Below are 18,655 nucleotides of genomic sequence, written 5' to 3'. Positions count from 1 at the left end.
TATTTAATTAACAGTCAAAAGTAATGAATAAATATTCACGTGCCGTTATTCCGAGAAATACTGCACGCAACTACATGTCAAGAGCTATGACTTGCAACTCTTTCCCACAGCACCTCTGGTGCCAGAAAATACCCTGAACAATTCAGCACGAGTTAAACCTTCCACAACCAGGATACCTCTAGGTTGGAATAAGCTGTTAGGCCCTGGTTCTGCCATACAGGAGTCTAAGTAGTGTGTATCGCAGTTACCATTTCCAGATGCAGTAGCCTGGTTCTGCAATATAGGAGTCTGTCGAAATAGTGTGTATCTCAGTGCCATTTCCAGATGCAATAGCCACACTTAACAACAATAGTTACTATACAGAAATTTAGCAGGTCTTCTGCAAAACCAGTGTGAATACGAGTCCTTGACCGGGAATTCAGACCTTTCCTAAAACTAAACATGGCAACACAAGGAAAAATGGAGAGTTTTCATTGTATTGTGAAAAATGTTATTCTGGACACAAAATATTAATGGTTTATTGGCCCTCTCTTTGAACACAGCACAAAAAACAATGAATGTGCATTTAAGAAAGACTTCACTTCCATGTTCATTAAAAGCAATGACATTTAGGTACTTCAGAGGTAAAACTGGGACACAGTGAGTATCAAGATAACTGATTAGTAGCACTTACAGCAAATGTTATTTATATTGTGTGATGCTAACCCAGCTCTGCTAAACCCACAGTTTAGCAATGATAGCTGAAATTTTATGCACATACGTACAGACTAAGTACCTGCATTTTCTCATGCAAACACAAGCACAAATTGGTGTGTACATACTGGATTAAAAAAATGACAGTCAGCAAACAAAGATTATTAAATACTATACCTTTGAGTCATAATCTTATCTGCATCTGGCAGATAACAGCGGATATTCTCCATCTGAGCAGGATCAGAGTCACAGATTTTATCATCAGTCCTCCCATAGCTGGCACTTTCAATCATGATGACATCTGTTCCCGGGCAGCGAAGCTCTATGGGGTAACTCTCACAGGACAGTTCCCTTCGGACCACAGCCATGGGGACTGGGGCACGGCTGAAAGCTGCAAGGATTAACACAGAAACACAGCAAACATTTACTTTCCATACCGAGGCTAGGATTAAAAGCGGAACGACTTTTAGCAGCAGATTTTATCCATATGCTGTACTGAGATAGTTTCAGTACCATTGGGATATGATCTGCAGAAATGAGGTCTGATCCCCAGTTTGCTGGCTGCCCAGAGAAATTACTTCTCCACTCAGTGGCTTGATTTTCTCATCTCAAAAATAAGCTAGCGATCTCCTTTGTTCTAAAGCTAGCTTTAGAAATACCCTATTGAACGAGGTAAATAGCAACTATGGCATTGTTATTACTTCTACTTAGCAGGTGAAAAGCTAGTTGGCTTTGATATATAAAATTACAGACCTTTGTCGTACCTGATCAACCAGGGAAAATTTTCTGACCATGAGCAATCCAAGCACCAGGATCCCACCTGCTCAGTGAGATTGCTTCTGTCCTCCTGCAGATGTAACAGCATCTGCATTGCTCCTGGTACTTCTCTTGGTCCTTAGAAAACGAGCCTAATGGCTTTTGCTGTTGCCTGCAGTGTGTCGGGGGATGGTCTGCAGGTTCTGGCAACCATCCCAAGGTTTGGGCCCTGCAGTGATATTTTCCACGGAAAGGCCAATATATTGGACACTAGGTGATTAAAGTTTAGCCCTAGCTTTGCATCAGATCTGCCTGAATGTTCAATACTGGCACGTACTTGCAAAGTTAAAGATCTCTCAGAAATCTTACCCGTTTTAAAAGAAATCCAGGCTACAGTTTGCAAAAGAAAAAAGAAACACGCTTTGAGATGCTTTGAAAACAAAGCCCTGAATTATTAGTACATAAACTCACATGACAACAAGCAATGATATTTCCCATTTTTACAGAGTCTTTGATTTAAAGATCTTCAACGGCTTGGCAAACATTAATGCATTAATCCCCCAAATATCCATACGAAGTAGCTATGCATTGCCTTTCTCGTCTCAGCTGCAGAAGGGTTATGTGGCTTCCAGAAGATCTCAAAGGAAATCCATGGTGAAACTGGGAATAAAATACTTATTTTCCAGCCGAACACACCAGCTGGAAGCTGAAACTAAAGCTAGCCCCTTCCCTTCCTTATTACACGGGAATGAAAACTCACCCACACCAAAAGGTTTGCAGCTGCAGGGATGACATGCCCTTCTGGCTCCATGTTGTACTACTTCCAACCACAAAACAAAAGATAGAAACTAAGTCTGTACCTGTGTGATGGTCACAGAGCAGTCAGGGAAGTTTTAACCCTCTAACAGATTCAGGGCCCATCTGACACCAAGCATCTTTCAACAACTCACTCACCCTCAAGCACCATTTTAAAAGCCGCTATACCCTCTCAAAATCAAAAAAATCCCTTCCAAAACTCTGTGCACGGTACACGCACACCAACTTCGCTTATGGAAATAAAAGTGTACTGATAATTCTCAGTATACCCCTTAACTCCATCAAGGCTGTTGTGTTTTTCTAGCAAGCAGCAATCCAATACGTTACTCTGACTTCTGTTAAGCCTTTTATTATTGTTGTCTCATTTAGATTTGTATTATTGGACATATAAGAATTCCCATTTCTGTAAATTTGCAGGGATTACTCTAATATCAGATTCTTACTGATGTGCCAGAGTTGTGGACTAATTGCCAAACTCCCAAGACAGACGTGCATTTATTCTTGAATAATAGCTTCTACAATTAGCATAGACAGCTTTAGAGCTTGGATCACGTACGATGTCCTTCCCTGATATCGGAGAAACGGTTTTGCCCTGAGCTTGTATCACACCATATGTTTGTGTAATGCAGTAAATTCTTACCACAAACAAGTTTTCCTATTACAGAAGGAAGGAAGCCAGGACAATTGTGAACCTCTGAGACACAATACCTTGTTCTTACCTGTGGCTTTACATCACTAAACAACAAGGTGAGCGGAGGAAGAACGGGACATAAAGTTAGAGGCAACATTTGACCAAGGAGGTAAGCCTGTCAGAAAGGTAGAGTCAGCAAAGCCCAGCAATTTTAGCCTGTCCTACACACGACATCAAGAGCTATTGACTCTGCTTAAAAGGATCTGTCTGCAGAAGCTTGCAGCAGCCCCTGCTCCGTGAAACGCCAGGCTCTGTGGCAACAGAGGGAGAGTTTATATTCGCCTGCATTACCTTTAGCATTCACAGGCCCAGTGCTGACTAGAAAACGTTTGATGCCAGGCTGCTGATTTTTCACAAGAGCTGTGGTGAGCTTTCTCTTCAAGCCTCTTCTGTACTAAACCTGAGCAGATTAGCGACATGGGAGGCAGAAAGTTTCTAGCAGCATTTGGCAGAACGCTGAGGCCAAGTGCCCTCCCTCCTCCTGCCATGTGCTTAGATGACTCCTATTAACTGCCAAGAAAGCAGAAAAATCAGGTTTACAGTAAACATTAGCTGTTTGGGGCTATGGTTCAGCCCGGTTCTTGGGCAAATGGGATCCTTGTCTCTGGGAGGCTACTGTAGACTACAGAAACAGCAAAGACGGTTGCTAATACTACTTCACAGTTCCCATTACAGAACACAAAAGTCAAACCCCCAACCCACTTGCTTCAGAAAGTGTATTTTTGCTGTTAATTCCTATACATTTTTTTGCAGTAACCATCCTGTATTGTCAAAGAAAGCAAACGTTCAACATATGATAGTTGAGGAATATCACGCTTAAAATCACAGAAATGAACTGTCTGGGAGTTCCCTCATACAAACCTGGTGTGTTTCTCAAACAGCAATCCTGTACATATGCAGCTAATCTTAACTCTCGTGTTTTGTTGGAACGAAGACATTAGGATCTGCTAAGAGCAATATGGTTCTATTAAAATAGAACCTTATCTGAGGGCAAAGGTAGCATTTTCAATCTCACAGCAACTCTATCAACCATGACAATGCAGTACTTCAGGCTTCTGGTGGAGGATTTCACAGTTAATACAAAAATACAGAAGTTTAGTAAAAGCTTTTAAACAAATTTCTTTACCAGATTAGAAAGCACATTTATTGTACTTTGGGTAACGTCCCTGTACATGAGACTCTACGGCATTGATCTACCAAAATTGCATGAATGACAGTGCCTGGTGTCCCCCTAAAAACCAAAACCAACCCACCCACCCCTTGCCCCCAAAGTAACAGCTCACATTCTACTTCACATTGAAGAACATCTGGACAGATGCAAACATTTCTAGATGTGGCTTTCTGTTTACTGGTATTCACCTTTTTGTTTCTCACATAATCACTTGACCGCTTGCCATTAGAAGGGCAGCTTTTACTTACAGGCACCCCGCTGTGGAATCATGGAGTTAACATTTATTTCCTGGATATATGGCATAAAGGAAATGGGACACTCTGGAGAAACCGTAGGAATAGCCAAACACTATAATAGAATATAATAGGAGAAAGCAATGGTGCATGCTTTACATCCTGCCATCCTCCCACAAATCAGTTGCTCTGCATGGCTTTTTTTCTACCCTGATAATCTGCAATAAATACTCCAAAGGGAAATTAGAGGTTGGCTGTTTATCTCCTTGTAAGCACATTTCTCGGCGCTGTGTCCCTATATGATAATCTTAAACATTTCTACTAGTTCTTCTGTGAGAAGCAAAGATTTTTTGTTGGTTTTGCTATGAAATAAGATACAACAAAGGCCATCTGTGAAATACACAGCACAATTGTATTAATTCATTAATACACTTCTCACTTCCTTGAGTAGCTCTCTATCTTTGCAGTCTCTCACTGAGCTCCTTATTTAATCTCCTAAGTAAGTGACCTAATTGTTGGCTTGAAGTCAAGAGGAGCTGATGGCTGCTCACTACTTTGGAAAACAGGTGTCTTTTTCCACGATCCTATGTGCAGACAGCCATCTAAATACAGATGACAGAACTTACAGATTTTGAAAAACACTCTTTTTAACATTTAAACGTGTGCCAACTTGAGTGTTCTAAGTGCAGCCATTTGGTTGAAAATCGTCCTCCTGAGCCTCTGCAGGGCAAAGCAAGAGCAGAGGGTAAAAGGGCAACAGATAACGACAGGATTTTATCTGAGCGATTTAGAACTTCTTTGTCTCTGCTAATTTCAGGAGCTGGAAAATTAAGTAAGTCATCAAAATCTTGTGCTTTTTCTCCCCCTTGCTTTTGACCTCAGAACATAATTGCCTCTTGTCATGCCTGCAGGGCGTGGGCTTGTAGTTATCACTGTGTGCTTAATCAAATGCTGAAATAGCCTTTAAATTACATGTCTTCTTGGCTGCTAGAGACTTGCTGAGCTCTGTTACATTTAGAGCCATGATGGCAGTAGATGTACTTTTAAAAGAAAAGTGTGGGATGATGGTATTAAATAGGTTTTATATGCAATTTTCCCAGCAACATCATGTTCTGGCTCAGAATTTTGAGAGTGAAATTTCTGTGCATATTTAAGGGCAGTGAAACAAAAGCTGGAAATGTAGAGATAATTATTTTCACAAGCTCTGCAAATGATTTGGTCTGCCCAGGTAAAAATCGGACTGACTGTTCCCAAAAGCAAATACAACATGCTGGCAGAAAAGTTTTCCCGCTAATTTGGAGGAATGCTTCTGTGTTTGTAATTCCCCAGTACATAATATTCATACAGTTCACCTTCAGTCGGGGGCGGGGGGTGGCGGAAAATATCAGAAAGCAATAATGAAAAAATCCTTTACCCCCTCTTATTCTGAAGCCTACTCAGGTATGGGTATGAGCTGAAATCCCTTACAGTTCTTGAGTCAACAGGCCTTACGTGACTGTCACTCCCTAAAGAGAAGCAACACGTTTAAGTGATTTTCTAAATCAGGGCCCTGCTTTTCGCTATTAAGATATAAAGTCTCATTAATGCATTCATTTGCAGCATGCTGTATTGGGCCTGGCTGAGCCCCACAGCAGCCTTCCCAGCGCTGTGCTTGTGTTGGTAGCTGGAAAGGTGGTGATAACACACTGGTGTTTCAGCTGCTGCTGAGCAGCGCTCACACAGCATCAAGGCTGGCTCTCCAACCTCCCCACCACCAGTAGGCTGGGGGTGGGCAAGATCTTGGGAGGGGACGCAGCCAGGACAGCTGACCCAAAGTGACCAAAGGGATATCCCACACCATATGATACCTGCTCAGATATAAAAGCTAAGAGAAAGGAGGAGGAAGGGGGAGTATTTGTTATTTACAGTGTTTGCCTTCCTGAGCAACCGCTGCGCGTACCGAAGCCCTGCTTCCCGGGAGGTGGCTGAACATCACCTGCTGATGGGAAGTAGAGAATATTATCTTTTGGTTTCCTTACCTTCCATACACATAACTTCTGCTGTTGCTTCCACTGAACTGCAGTTACCTTGACCCACAATTTTTTTCATCTTATTTTCTCCCCCCTATTCTGCTGAGGAGTGATAGAGCAGCTTGGTGGGCACCTGGCGTCCAGCCAAGGTCAACCCACCACACGTGCAAGCACAGCTCAGTGCTTCTTCTCTGTCTCCCTTTTCCTTAATCAAGTTATACCTGGCCTCTGATCTCGTCATTATTAGTAGCAAACAAAAACTCAGGTTAAAGATCGTGAGAACAGACATTTGTCCAATGCACAATACTCCCATTCCCCAGTATTTCCACTGCTCACAAATATCAGTCCAGTACCCAACAGCTTAAAATCCTCATTGGTCCAAAGTTCTCTGCAAACTTGGGATTGGTATACGAGTATGGAAATACTATTCTCTCCCACCCAATTTTCTCTACATACGCTGACAACAAATTAAACAGGATACAACACTGTGTCTTTTCTAGGGAACAGTTTTCTTCTACTCTCAGCCTGCAGAAGGGTTAAAGGTGCATCCTACAGACAGTGGCTAGTGCCAAGGCATTGCAGCAAATATTTGGAACAGTTCACATCCAGCTCCCCTGGGGAAGAAATGAAGACTGAAGGCAGCCAGCGTGGCCAAACAGCTGGAGCCATCAGCAATGCAAAGGTGGAGCTCGACAGTGCTACTCTCCACTCCTGCCTCTCCCTCTGTGACTCAGATGATTGCTTTCTCAGTGATAAAAATGGGGATATTATCTGATCTCCTCCATTAGGGACTCCAAAATCTGCTAGAGAAAGGAAAAAGAGAACTAGATATAATCCTCCGAGAGAGGAGTGTGGCCTCAGCCTGGGTTTCCCCATGAGAATCAAATACCCACATCCCCCCGCAGGCTATCTTGGATTCCTATTTTATAGAAGATATTAAAAAAAAAACCACCAACCCTGTGACTTTCCTTCAGGGACCTCCACCAGCAGTGATTCCCCTTACCCAATAAACACCCACCTACGAACAGACTTCACAAACTGCAAGAGCATCCTTTTACATGGTGGGATGGAGTATACCAAAAAGACAGAAGAGAAACACATGCTGTGCAACACCCCCACCATGGCAACAAAAGAAAAGCTAAAAACACTCTCACACACTTCCATGTGCATTTTAGGTGGAGGCTGAGGTCAACTATCTTATGGTTCCATAAACTGCTCAATATACCTCCATCATAACACTCAAGTGACGCTTGCTAGGGATTTGCTCTCAGGTTATGTGACTGAAAATACAATAGATGTTTGTCACCATGTTTACATCTGACACCCTCCTCCACAATGAAGAGGAGACACAGGAGAAGGGTGTAGTAAACATAGAGAGAGTTTTCTATAGGGGTTGCCAAACCTACACACAGAAAACATTTTCCAAGGCAATACAGCCGAGGATGCAAACAGGAGCACAATGAAAAGCCTAGCCAAGTCCCAAACAGCACGTCTTTGAAGCGAGCCTCAGCCCCTAGGTACCAGCCTTCTGGAAAATACCTTTTATTTCCATGGAAGATCTCTTCCTTCCACATTTCTAGACACCCTAGAGGGTGATGCAGAAACAACTCTCCCTTTCTAGCACCCACTGGATGTCCAAGAAGCCCAGGAACAGCAGCCAGAGAACTAAGCACCAGACAGCTACATCCTTGGGCACTTCTGCTGCTCATACTTCGTACCACTGATATTCCTCATCTTCTTCCTATGCCCAGCTAGTAAATGCCCTTCTTCTCTCCCCTCACTCTTCCAAAACCCAGATCAAAGTATGGAGAAGCTATTCTCATTAGTAAAAATATTAGATTCTCTTAAATTCTCTAAGTATTACATTAGCTCTTCCTATAGGTGAAAAGAGAAAATAAATCCACAAATAATGGGCAAAGAGGACTGGTGGAAGATCACCAGAAAGAGGGAAGAACAGTGAATTCGATGCATTTGCACCTAAGGATGGGCATTCACAAGGGAAACGGGTCTTTGTGAGGCCTTATGAGGAAAGGACATGAAGTGATAAAAGAGCAAGACCACAGAAACTAGATGGGAACTACGAATGGAGGAGTCTGACAGTAGGAAGTGACTGAGGACATGTAAAGAGAGAGAGGCAAGGTGGCAGACTGCCTCAGGGAGACGTGGCATTGAACCGAACCAGACCTGCAGGAGAAAGCAGTGCAACAGCAGTACTGCAGTCTCTTTCTGGTTCTCCACTCCCAACTTTTGGGACTCACGGGCCGTTGCCTCATCAGTGAGTGATGAGAATTGCAACTAATGTTTCTTTTGACAAGCTCTCCTCTTCACAAATATCCCACTTACAGCAGTAAATGCCTCTGCTGCTAATATTTACACCATTACAGCATACTGCAAGGCAAGGCATCACCGAGGGCCAGCCTCCATGCTGCTAAAGAGGCAGCGGTTCAGGGTAAGCTGACATACCAGGTCCACTGTTGTTGAAGAGAAAGTAGGTCCTGCTTCTCACCCAGCCAAGCCCTCCTATCTCCAGCCATGGTTCAGCTGCTGGACCTGCACTCAGTTCTGATGCTCACTGCATCCCTTCATGAAGAATGTCAACTTAGCAGTCCACCAAGAAACTAAACTGGGGGTGGGGGTGGGGTGGGGGAGGCAGAGGAGAGAGAAAGAGAGATTCTGCTGGACTGGTAGAGTTGAATCAGCTCAGAACAGGTTTGCTAAGGTCATAGAAAGGAAGGAAAAGATTTTTAGGTGGCAGGAAAGGAAACTGCATTTAAGTGCTTTCCAAAAACACAGGGCCAACCTACCTTCAAATCAGAGGTCAGAAGTACAATCCCAGCCTGACCTGAACGTCACTTAAATGATTTTAATTGAAGCAGAAGCAATCAGTTGAGAACAACAGACAAATGAAACGCTGTCTCCAACAGAAAGGCTGAATGCAAGTACATTAATATTTAGGCTCCATCATGGGAAAAAGCTATTCCCAAGTATCTTTTCCTTTGCAGTGTACCACCTCATTTGTAATGAAAGGCACGCACAAGAAGATACTTGGATATGACTGCTCTTTAAATTCACAGGCTTCCTTCATGTGAATTAACTTTCCAGTGTAGAAAAATGGTGCACAGATACAGAAAGAGTCCATGGTTAAAGCCCTGTACTGCAGTGCATAAGATGTATAACCAACCGTTATGCTAAACTTGCCCTCCAGCCTAACAGTGGCGTCACTTAAAATATCAGGGTTTCAGATACTGGTCCATAACACTGAGATGCTCATGTTCTCGATAAAGGAAGCTTTAGGTGCTGTGCCAGGTGGACCAGTCCTTTTTACAAATTCACGCTGCAAATCAGACTGGGGCCTTCAATATGGAAAACCACACCATTTACTACCTACCGCACTCAAAGTTATTGCTGTTACAATAGATACTTAACCGTTTCCCAAACAAAAGAACAAAAACCATTTAACCCCCCCCCAAAAGACCCAAAAAACCAGTGAACTCTAACAAACAACCTTGAAATCTCAAATATAATGCAGCACAAATTGTGGTGAGGCCAGCAGAATCTGAGTAACAACAAAACTCACCCCATTTTTAAACTACTCTACTGTAGCTTTTTATTTTAGCCATTAGTAAGATTAATTTTATGATCACCGGTAAAAAAACTTTTATAAACCACCATAGTAGGTATCATCATAGAGGCAGCTAGATAAACGAGTATCAAGGGGTTAGCCTAAGATAAACTAAGGAAAAAGAATCTGTTTACCATTTTCAGATTTCATATTAAATCGTAAGTTCATTTGATATTGCACTTTAGTATCATTTCCATCTAAAACAATAACTTAAATTCTTAGCCTTGCTAAAATAATGCTGATCTGGAATAACTTTTCTGTTACCAGCAGAGATTTTTTAGGTATCTAATCAAAATGGGCTTCATTAGGATTAGTGGTGTCCCCAGATGGACACTGCCCAAACGCTGAGGACATGCTTCTCTCCATCATTTGTATCGCTGTAAACTGGGAAGCATCAACCGTGAGCTACAGGAAGCAGGACAAGGATAAGCTGGAGGAGACTGAAACCCAAATGCATCCTCAAAAGTTAGAGATTGTCTGCCATGGAGGATGGCTGAATGCCATAGAGGCCAGACTGACATCTATCTCACCACAGGAGAAAAAAAAATGGGGAAACCAAAAAAGCAAACAATGACACAAACAAAACAAAACGCAAAACAAACCACCAAAACAAAAATACCCCCAAACCCCTCCAAAGTCAGGAAGAGATACAGTTCACTTAGCAGGTTCAGAAATTAGAAATTATTTTATGGCTGACCCAAATCGGACAAGTTGGATGTATTTGGAGTTTTGCTAAGGAGCGTAGTGACTACAAATAATAGATTCCTACTGAGTAACCCCTCCTCAAAGTTAGAATTTCAGTTCCCTGGAGAGCCTAGGAAGGAGAACATGAAAGCTCTTGTAGAAGTATTTGCATTGTTAAAGAAATTATGAACAGCAGAGTGAGGATTACTTTGTGCTGTTTATGGACTTGTTTGCCAGAGTAGTAAATCTGTTTTTAAGTTTGTGTTGTCTGGAAAGGAGAAGTGTGTGAAACCTGAAGAACTGTCCAGAGAAAAAAGATAGGCAGGCAAAAGAAAAGACTTTCTCCCTAAGTATTACAGCCTGTCATTCAAATAACTGTATAAAAATCTAGGGCGTCACATATTTGTTATTTAAACCACTTGCTTTACATCATCAGATGCCAAGAATTTAGAGTTAATTTTTCAAGAAATTACCCCGACCTTGAAGACTAGCCATCTCCAGCAAGTAGTATGGCTAAACTGTAGATCTTTGAATAAATAATTGTGATTTTTCTTGGTGTTTTTGACATCACAGCTCCTTTGAGTCTCTGCCATAAACAGCAACTGCCCATGACACATACATATATATATTATTTATATATATACATATATATATACACACATACTTCTATAAAAGCATGATATATATTAAACAGTCAAAATGGAAAGTGTAGTATTCTACATGACAAGATGAAATTTGGGGTCCCCTACTCAGGCAGGACCTGCTCAGCACAACTTAAGGTCACTTATTTTTAGAAACCAGTGGGTGCTTATCAGCAAGATCTGTGAGTAAACTACAAAGAGAATCCACCCTTCAGCTTCTGGGCAAGGATTTCCATAGCATGACACTTAGGAGCTCCATCTCTGAAACAGTGGCATGAGATCTAAGACCCTTTTTGCTGATATGCTGACAAGAATTACAAGTTGGCTGTGGCAAGCCATTCTTTGCAGCCCCCTGAATCCTGACTCTCCCAAAAGCCTTTGGCATAATTCCCCTCTGACCTCAAAAAATTAAGGATTTCACCTAAAATATACGAGCAGCTAAGAAGAGCTTTTCAGAAGCATATGCAGTCATCTGAACAGTGGCCAACTTTATCTACACTCCCCACCCCACCGCCCACCCCCCATGTCTTAAAAATAAAAAATAATAGGAGATTTAAATCTGGAGAATGACCTGCAGCACGTACACTTGCTCCAGGTGGAAACATATTCCAAGTAGAAGCAGGTTTTCAGGGAAGTCACATGCCTGCAGATACACATTCTCCTCAGTGGAAATATAGCAAAACATTAAAACTAATGAACTAAATTAACTCCACAACATGGTCCACTTACTGGGATACACAACTAAAATCCTGAGTGATAAAGTTTCCTATTGTACTTACCTGCTCACAGCAAACACTGCGGTTAATTGTTTTTCCACCTAATGCAGCCTGTGCAAACATTGCTTCAGAAACAGTGTGTATGCAGATATGCCTGTATCTATAATACACATACACACACAATACTTCCCTTCTCAAGGTGAGCCACAAAAAATTCTGAAATAATGGTCACCTGTCGGCTCCCAGAAATGCTCTGAACAGATTCACTGTTCCCAGAAGAGTCAGGTGAACAGCTCTGCAAAATAGCTGCAAACTCCTGGGCTTCACACTAGGGAGGTGATGCTTATCCTGCAGCACCACCAGGACTGCCATCCCTAACCCAGCTTGCTTGGGGCTTGGCAGCCTGACCAAACTCGCCTGATTACATTTTTGTCTGCAATAAATGCTCTGAATCCTGCCCTCCACACCCCACAATTTCAGTTTAAAGTAACCAGGGTACACCAGAATATGTTTCCACTTACTTTCCACGCCAGCCTTCAAAAGTGGTTAACAATAGTCTAAAAAAGCATTTTAAAAAGCAGTAATAACACATATGGATATCCACAGAGGCATTGCACCCAGTAAGAAAACAACCCAGTACCAGTTAAAAGGTAACACTGTTTTATGGAAGTCCCTACGGCACTGGATATCATGATTTATTACTTGTCTTGTGGGAAAGCATAGGGCTCCATCACAGACACCCAATGAACCAAAAGAGTGTCAGGCCCACAAAGGACACTTTAAAAAGAAGAGGAAATACATGCAGATTAGAGACAGGAACTACGGTAACACAGAAAAGGACAGCCATGCAGCACGGTTAACAAACAGATGCAGATACTATACTTGAGGGCATAATGCTCACCAGGTCAATGAAAATATGGTTTAGGAAAAAAAAGCAAAATCTAACTTACTTCAGGAAAAATAAAATCACCTGCAAACAGCTATGATGGGTGGAATGCTCTCCCAACCCCCACCCTTTTCTTTTTTTAAACACAATCACTAATCTTGTTTCAACTTTTCTTCCTCTGAGAGACAGATGAAAGAAGTAAATCTTTTGCAGATCTCTCTGGCAAAAACCACCAGGATCTAATTGCCCAACAAAACCAGAGAGAGATAGCAGGTCTAAAGGCAAAGAAAAGTTCTCAATGAAAGAACCTGATAAAGACTCTCTGACTCCTTCCCCTATAGTTAACAGGGTCAGAAGGAGCAGAACTTTTTCAAGCCCCAGACAAGACAACACTGATGGGACACGGAAGAGTACAACACAGAGGAGGCCCTTTGAGAATTGTGAGGCCAAAGTTAATTCAGGCACACCTGGGCACCGCAGCTCAGCCACACAGCAGCGTCCTTCACAGACAGTTTCCCTGATCAGTGAGATGCAGGATCCAGCACCCTCAACCGAGCAATCCCTGTTGGACAGTTAGGAGACCTCGACTAAGACTGACCTTAGGCTTACAGACTCCCGGCTTAGATGTCCCAGGACAGAAGATGGTCTAAGCAGCTTCACTCACATTGTCTGAGTGTGGCAGATGGGTGAGGCTGGGATGCTGTCCCATTCAGGGCAGGAGTCCCCAGGACGCCAGTACAGGATTTAGCTATGTTGTTGCACAACAAAAGCTGCTGTGAAATCCTCTGTACAGCCCCGTACCAAGGCCAAGGACTGAGAGCAACCGAATGAAACAACTCGTAGCTACCTGCCAAGAAACCGTGAACTTTAATAATAGTGATATAAAGAAATGGCATGGAATGGGGACAATCAGTTACGGGTAAATATATTTATGCAAAGAATGTAGGTCTAGTAATCAGGTCATGGAACCATAGTTTGAACGAAATAATTAATGAAAGAGCTAGCGAAAGAAGGAGTCCGTTTCTCTAACTTTCTCTGACAAGGGGCCTGTTTATAAGTTATCTAGAGGGAGCGAGTAAAAGAAACAAGCAGAAGGACCAGATGGTCGACAAGGACATCCATTAGCTCGGACCGACAAGAACACTGCAGACTTGCAAGACCATCACATACCAGGCAAAAGGTGAAAAGTACACCATGAGGAAGACCTACGGCCTTCCTCCCAGAGACCACTGCCCACGTCCCGCAGACCCCTGCCCACAGTTCTTGGAAGGATTTGCGCAGGCGCGAAGGACTGAGAAGCTGATTAACATACGAAGCGAGAGTCTGTTAATGATTTTGGGGAAACAGTATGTTCATGCATGAATACTTACTGCATATGCATGACTCAGTCCTAGATGAGCTGTATGATGTCGAAGCTCGGTGTGCGTTGGTCGGGAGAGGACTCACTCACGCACCCGGCCGTCCATAAAGAAGTGTCTGCTTATCTCCCTCACATCGGGGTCGGCAAGTTTTTCATTCCGAGATTTCGGTACCAGCCGCTCCCCGCCCCCGCCGCGGGCCGTGCCTGCGCTGAGGCGGCGCGGCCCGGCCCCTGACGCGGCGCCGCTCTGCTCTGCCAGGGCCTCCGGTGGCGGCCGGCGGAGCGGCGCGGCCGGCTGCAGGTCCGCGGTGAGGCCCTGCGCGGGCTGGGGGGAGCGGGCCCTGCTCCAGGGCTGCCCCGGCCGCCGTCTGTGGCACGGCCCGGCCCGGCACGGCACGGCCCGGCCCGGCCCGGCACGGCACGGCCCGGCCCGGCACGGCCCGGCCGGGGGTGTGTTTTCTTGGGGGGGAGCTGCCGGCCTCGCCCCCCGGCGCTGCCTCGTCCTGGCAGCGCCTCTGAACACCGAAATTGTGGGGGTTACGGTCTTATTGTCACCTGACGCTGTAAATCTACAAAACGCCGTAGAATATGATGGGGGGCGGGGCAACGTTACAGAAACCCATCAGTCTTTTACCTGAGCTTCCCCCCTCCCTGCCCAGGAGACACGTTTTCCCTTTTTTCTCCTCTTTTATCCACTGACAGACACATCAGAGGATTTTCTGGTTAGTGCCCCCCAGCACCGCAGCATCTTCCCCTGGGCCGAGGTAGCGTGAAACGTCTCCTGTGCTCTACAGATGCCCCCTCCCGCGTCCTGCCAACCTAATGGAACCAGCCAAGAAGCCCTGCAGTATGAAATCGAAGAGCTGAAGCAGAAAGACCTTGCTCTAGACCAGGAAACTGCACAATTCTTGTCCGAGTACGTCCTTGGCGAGCTCAGTGTCCGCTGTGATGCCTCAGTTATTTTTGTTTCAAAAAACCCCAGTGGTCTAGGGCTTAGAGCTAAAAGCCGTCCTCTTACACCACCGTTTTTATCGTGGCGTTGTGCAACGTTGATTACAGCGTTGTTTTGATTTATGGGACCCGTTAAGGGAGAACTCTTTCCACTTTATTTGGTAAAGCAACCCCAGGTTTCACTAGGAGCTGGGATAGGAGCATTTTAACTTTACCCCAGGTGTTGCTGAGGCAAATTAACTGTGAACTGGGAATGAATGGTTTTAACCATTGTGATGCTATGACACATCATGCTACCAGAAGGCCTTGTTCATGTGAGAATTAAAATTGAGATTGTGGCTTGTATGACCTGCCCGGTTTAGCCCCGGATGAAACGGTTTCCTTGTTTGTTCCATCCCGATCAAGTGTCTATTTATTTCCTGTCTGAAGCGAGTGGGTTAAACGTTGGTGTTCAAGAAGCAGAGGTGTTTCCCAGGCAAGCGAAGGGCCTGGAAAGAGACGGGTGCCACTTACAGGGTAGCGCAACTGCTTTAACTGTGGTTTCTTATGACCTACTGTGGCAGCTGCTTATTAGCAGCTCTTTTGAGATAAAGTTGCTGCTTGCTTTTTAAAGAGAGGGTACCTCTGTGGGTTATTTGTTGCAAAGGAGTGTTATTTTCTAAGGTCACGTGTAGTACAGAGAACGGAAATGGTAGAACAACAAAGGCTGTTCCCAAAGCTTTTTTGCTTTACCACCACGCGTTTTTTTTTCACTAGCTACAGATTAGAGATACAGATATAAACTGAATTCACCACAGCCTATTCCTGTTTCTACTTGATTCTGAGAATTCGGGTGGGTTGGGGTTTTTTTGTAAGTCGATTCGGCAAAAAAAACCCCACACAAAATGAGGGTCTACTCATTTGTAGCTTTCGTGTTGATGACTTGCAGCAACTGTACTTGCTGCCTTCGGATTCTGCTTTGGATAGTGCCAGGCTTGAGCGTCTCAAATCTGCTTGCTGTGCTGGGTCAGTAGGGGCAACAGCATTTTTGACCTTTTCTGCTTTTATTGCTACAGAGGCTACAGCCTGGAGGAATTGGAGCAGCACATTTCTCTGCTCGCTCCATGAGTACAATGATATTAAAGATGCTGGACAGATGCTGCTGGGCAAACTGGGTAAGGAAGGGGAAAACTGTTGATGAACAACTCAGTCAATGTTTTCATGTAGACAGAGAGAGAGAAGGTACTACGCCACGAAGGCAGAGCTTGTTTTAAAGATTCTTGAATTCTAGGGCTTTCATTGCCCAGCCACTTGTGCAGGCACAAACACTTCTGTCGTTATTTTCGCAGGATGTGTTTAGAACTGAACATGCAAAAGAATTGTCATCTACTGCTATTTTAGTCTGTGTTATGTACTGCCAAACTTTGTTCAGTCTTACCAATTTTTGTCAGTTTTGCTCTTCATATACTTTAAAAGAGTGTTGAGACAAGCAGAGAGCGCAGCTGCAAAACCTTAGGTTGGTTCCTTAGCTATGGGAGGTTCTGTGAGAGAGTTAGGGGCTACTGGGAGGAAAACACAACTTTTCTGACTCGTCTGATACTTCTGTAATGAAAACAGCGGTCTTTCTTTTCCAGCTGTTATCCGAGGGGTTACTACAAAGCAGCTCTACCCTGAATACATACGATCTGGAGCTTAGCGACTAGTATTGAACCTGAAGATTGCCCCGTCCTGCAAAGCTGACACTTACTGGGCCGTGACGGTTTGGTGTGGTATTGGTTCAGAACGGACAGAAGGTGGCCTCAGAAGCGTGTGTGTGGAATTGCAACAGCGCGTGCATGAACAGCCTTATTTCCGAGCAGCTTTACAACGTGAAAGCTGTTGAATCTGTCAACTGTGTCCTGCTTGTGGGAAAGGGATGTAGGACTTTGGATGATTTTGTCTCCTGTCTGATGGGACAGTATTTATTTTTTTTTTTTTTTCGTTTGTTGGAAAGGCCGTAATTCAGGTTGATGTGAAGACTCTTCCCGTGGAGACCTTGCTTCTCTCCAGCATCCAGGGGCTGTTTGGTTACTGAATAATAGAGGAAGCGAGGGCATGCAAACGTGCAATGTAATAGCTGCTTTGAAAGAAAAGAAAAAACCCTCGGAAGCAGCAAGGGAAGAAGGCTGAATTTGTGGTGGCTTGGGGGTTGGTTTTGTTTTATGATCACATCTGGGTGAGTCTGGGTATTCTGCATTTTTGTACTTAACTGCTCGGGTATCTAGAGGTTCTGTATCATTTCTGTGGTGAATGGCAAAAGGTGAAGTTGTATTGAACTGTCCTGTCTGAATAAAGCAGCTGTCACATTTCTCAGGAATTCACTTATTTAAGAGCCTATAAAACAGTGCGTGAACCTGGGAGCAAATTCTTAACCTCTATTCTGAGACAACTGGAACATCTATTACTCAAATGTTTTCTGAGGACTCTCAATGGTGACGGTGTGGCAACGCTACCCAGTAATGGGTAGGTGCCGAATTACCTTTACTGCTACAGAGGCTACAGCCTGGAGGAACTGGAGCAGCACATTTCGTTTTTGCGGCTAAAACAGGAACAGTCAAAAGTAAGGAGGAAGCGAGTGGTGCGGCAGAGCGGTAATAAGGGGAGCAGCAGCGATGATGAAAATCCTATCGGCAGACGCGTTGCAGAGGGCTGGAGGAGAGTGCACTTGGAAAGTATGAAAGAGGGAGCGCACGCGTTTCCCGTGATATTACAAGATAGACACCCGGGCCAATATCAGGCATTTCACTGGGAAATGATTAAGGAACTACGGAAAACTGTCACGCAAAATGCACTATATTCTCCTTTTACACAAATTTTGTTAGAGAATGTGATGATGGGTCCGCAGCTAGTGACTCTGCTAGAATGGATCCGTGACAAAGTGCTGGACTTTCCACCTGATGGCACTTTGCAAATTCCTGCCTGGCAAGCGGTCGGCAGGCAATTGTGTGATGCTGCCGTGGAGGGGGACTCCGTGGCAGGCATGTGTTTAGCGCCTTGCTGGCAAATTCTGACTCCTCTTTTGCCAAGCGTGGGCTAATTCTACTAACGGCGCTAAACCAGGGGAGGCTGTAAATCCCCCCGACAGCGCGGCTCTTCTCAACACACCGTCAATGATGGCGATTCCGTCCACACCTCCTCTGCCCCCAAAGCTCCTGTCACTGATTGCAGCGACCCTCACAGCACAGGACCGAGCGCGGGAACAGGACAACTCGGACAATGATTCCATTGACGCTGATAAACCTTTGGACCCAGGTCCTATAGACCCGGAAGAGGAGCTAGACCTTTTTCCTCCTCCCCCTGATGCACTGGCTGTATGTTCGGGGAGGGTGAAAGGGGGTCTGCGGGATCGGTGGCAGCAATGCAGGCGGGAAGCGCTTAAGCGAGGGCATTTGGGAGGCGCCATGGCAC

At 44.4% G+C, this 18,655-nt stretch overlaps 1 long non-coding RNA gene across 1 annotated transcript; it reads left to right on the top strand.

Moving 5' to 3' along the window:
• The first annotated feature begins 16,263 nt into the window (after positions 1-16,263).
• On the top strand, positions 16,264-17,556 carry LOC129783891 (uncharacterized). The gene is made up of 2 exons (XR_008745980.1): positions 16,264-16,383; positions 16,843-17,556. It is a non-coding gene; the product is annotated as an uncharacterized LOC129783891 (long non-coding RNA).
• Positions 17,557-18,655: the final 1,099 nt, after the last annotated feature.

This window comes from Falco peregrinus, chromosome 1 (genome assembly GCF_023634155.1).
Source record: "Falco peregrinus isolate bFalPer1 chromosome 1, bFalPer1.pri, whole genome shotgun sequence".
Taxonomy (NCBI): Eukaryota; Metazoa; Chordata; class Aves; order Falconiformes; family Falconidae; genus Falco; species Falco peregrinus.
This window is presented reverse-complemented; position numbering and strand designations above follow the sequence as displayed.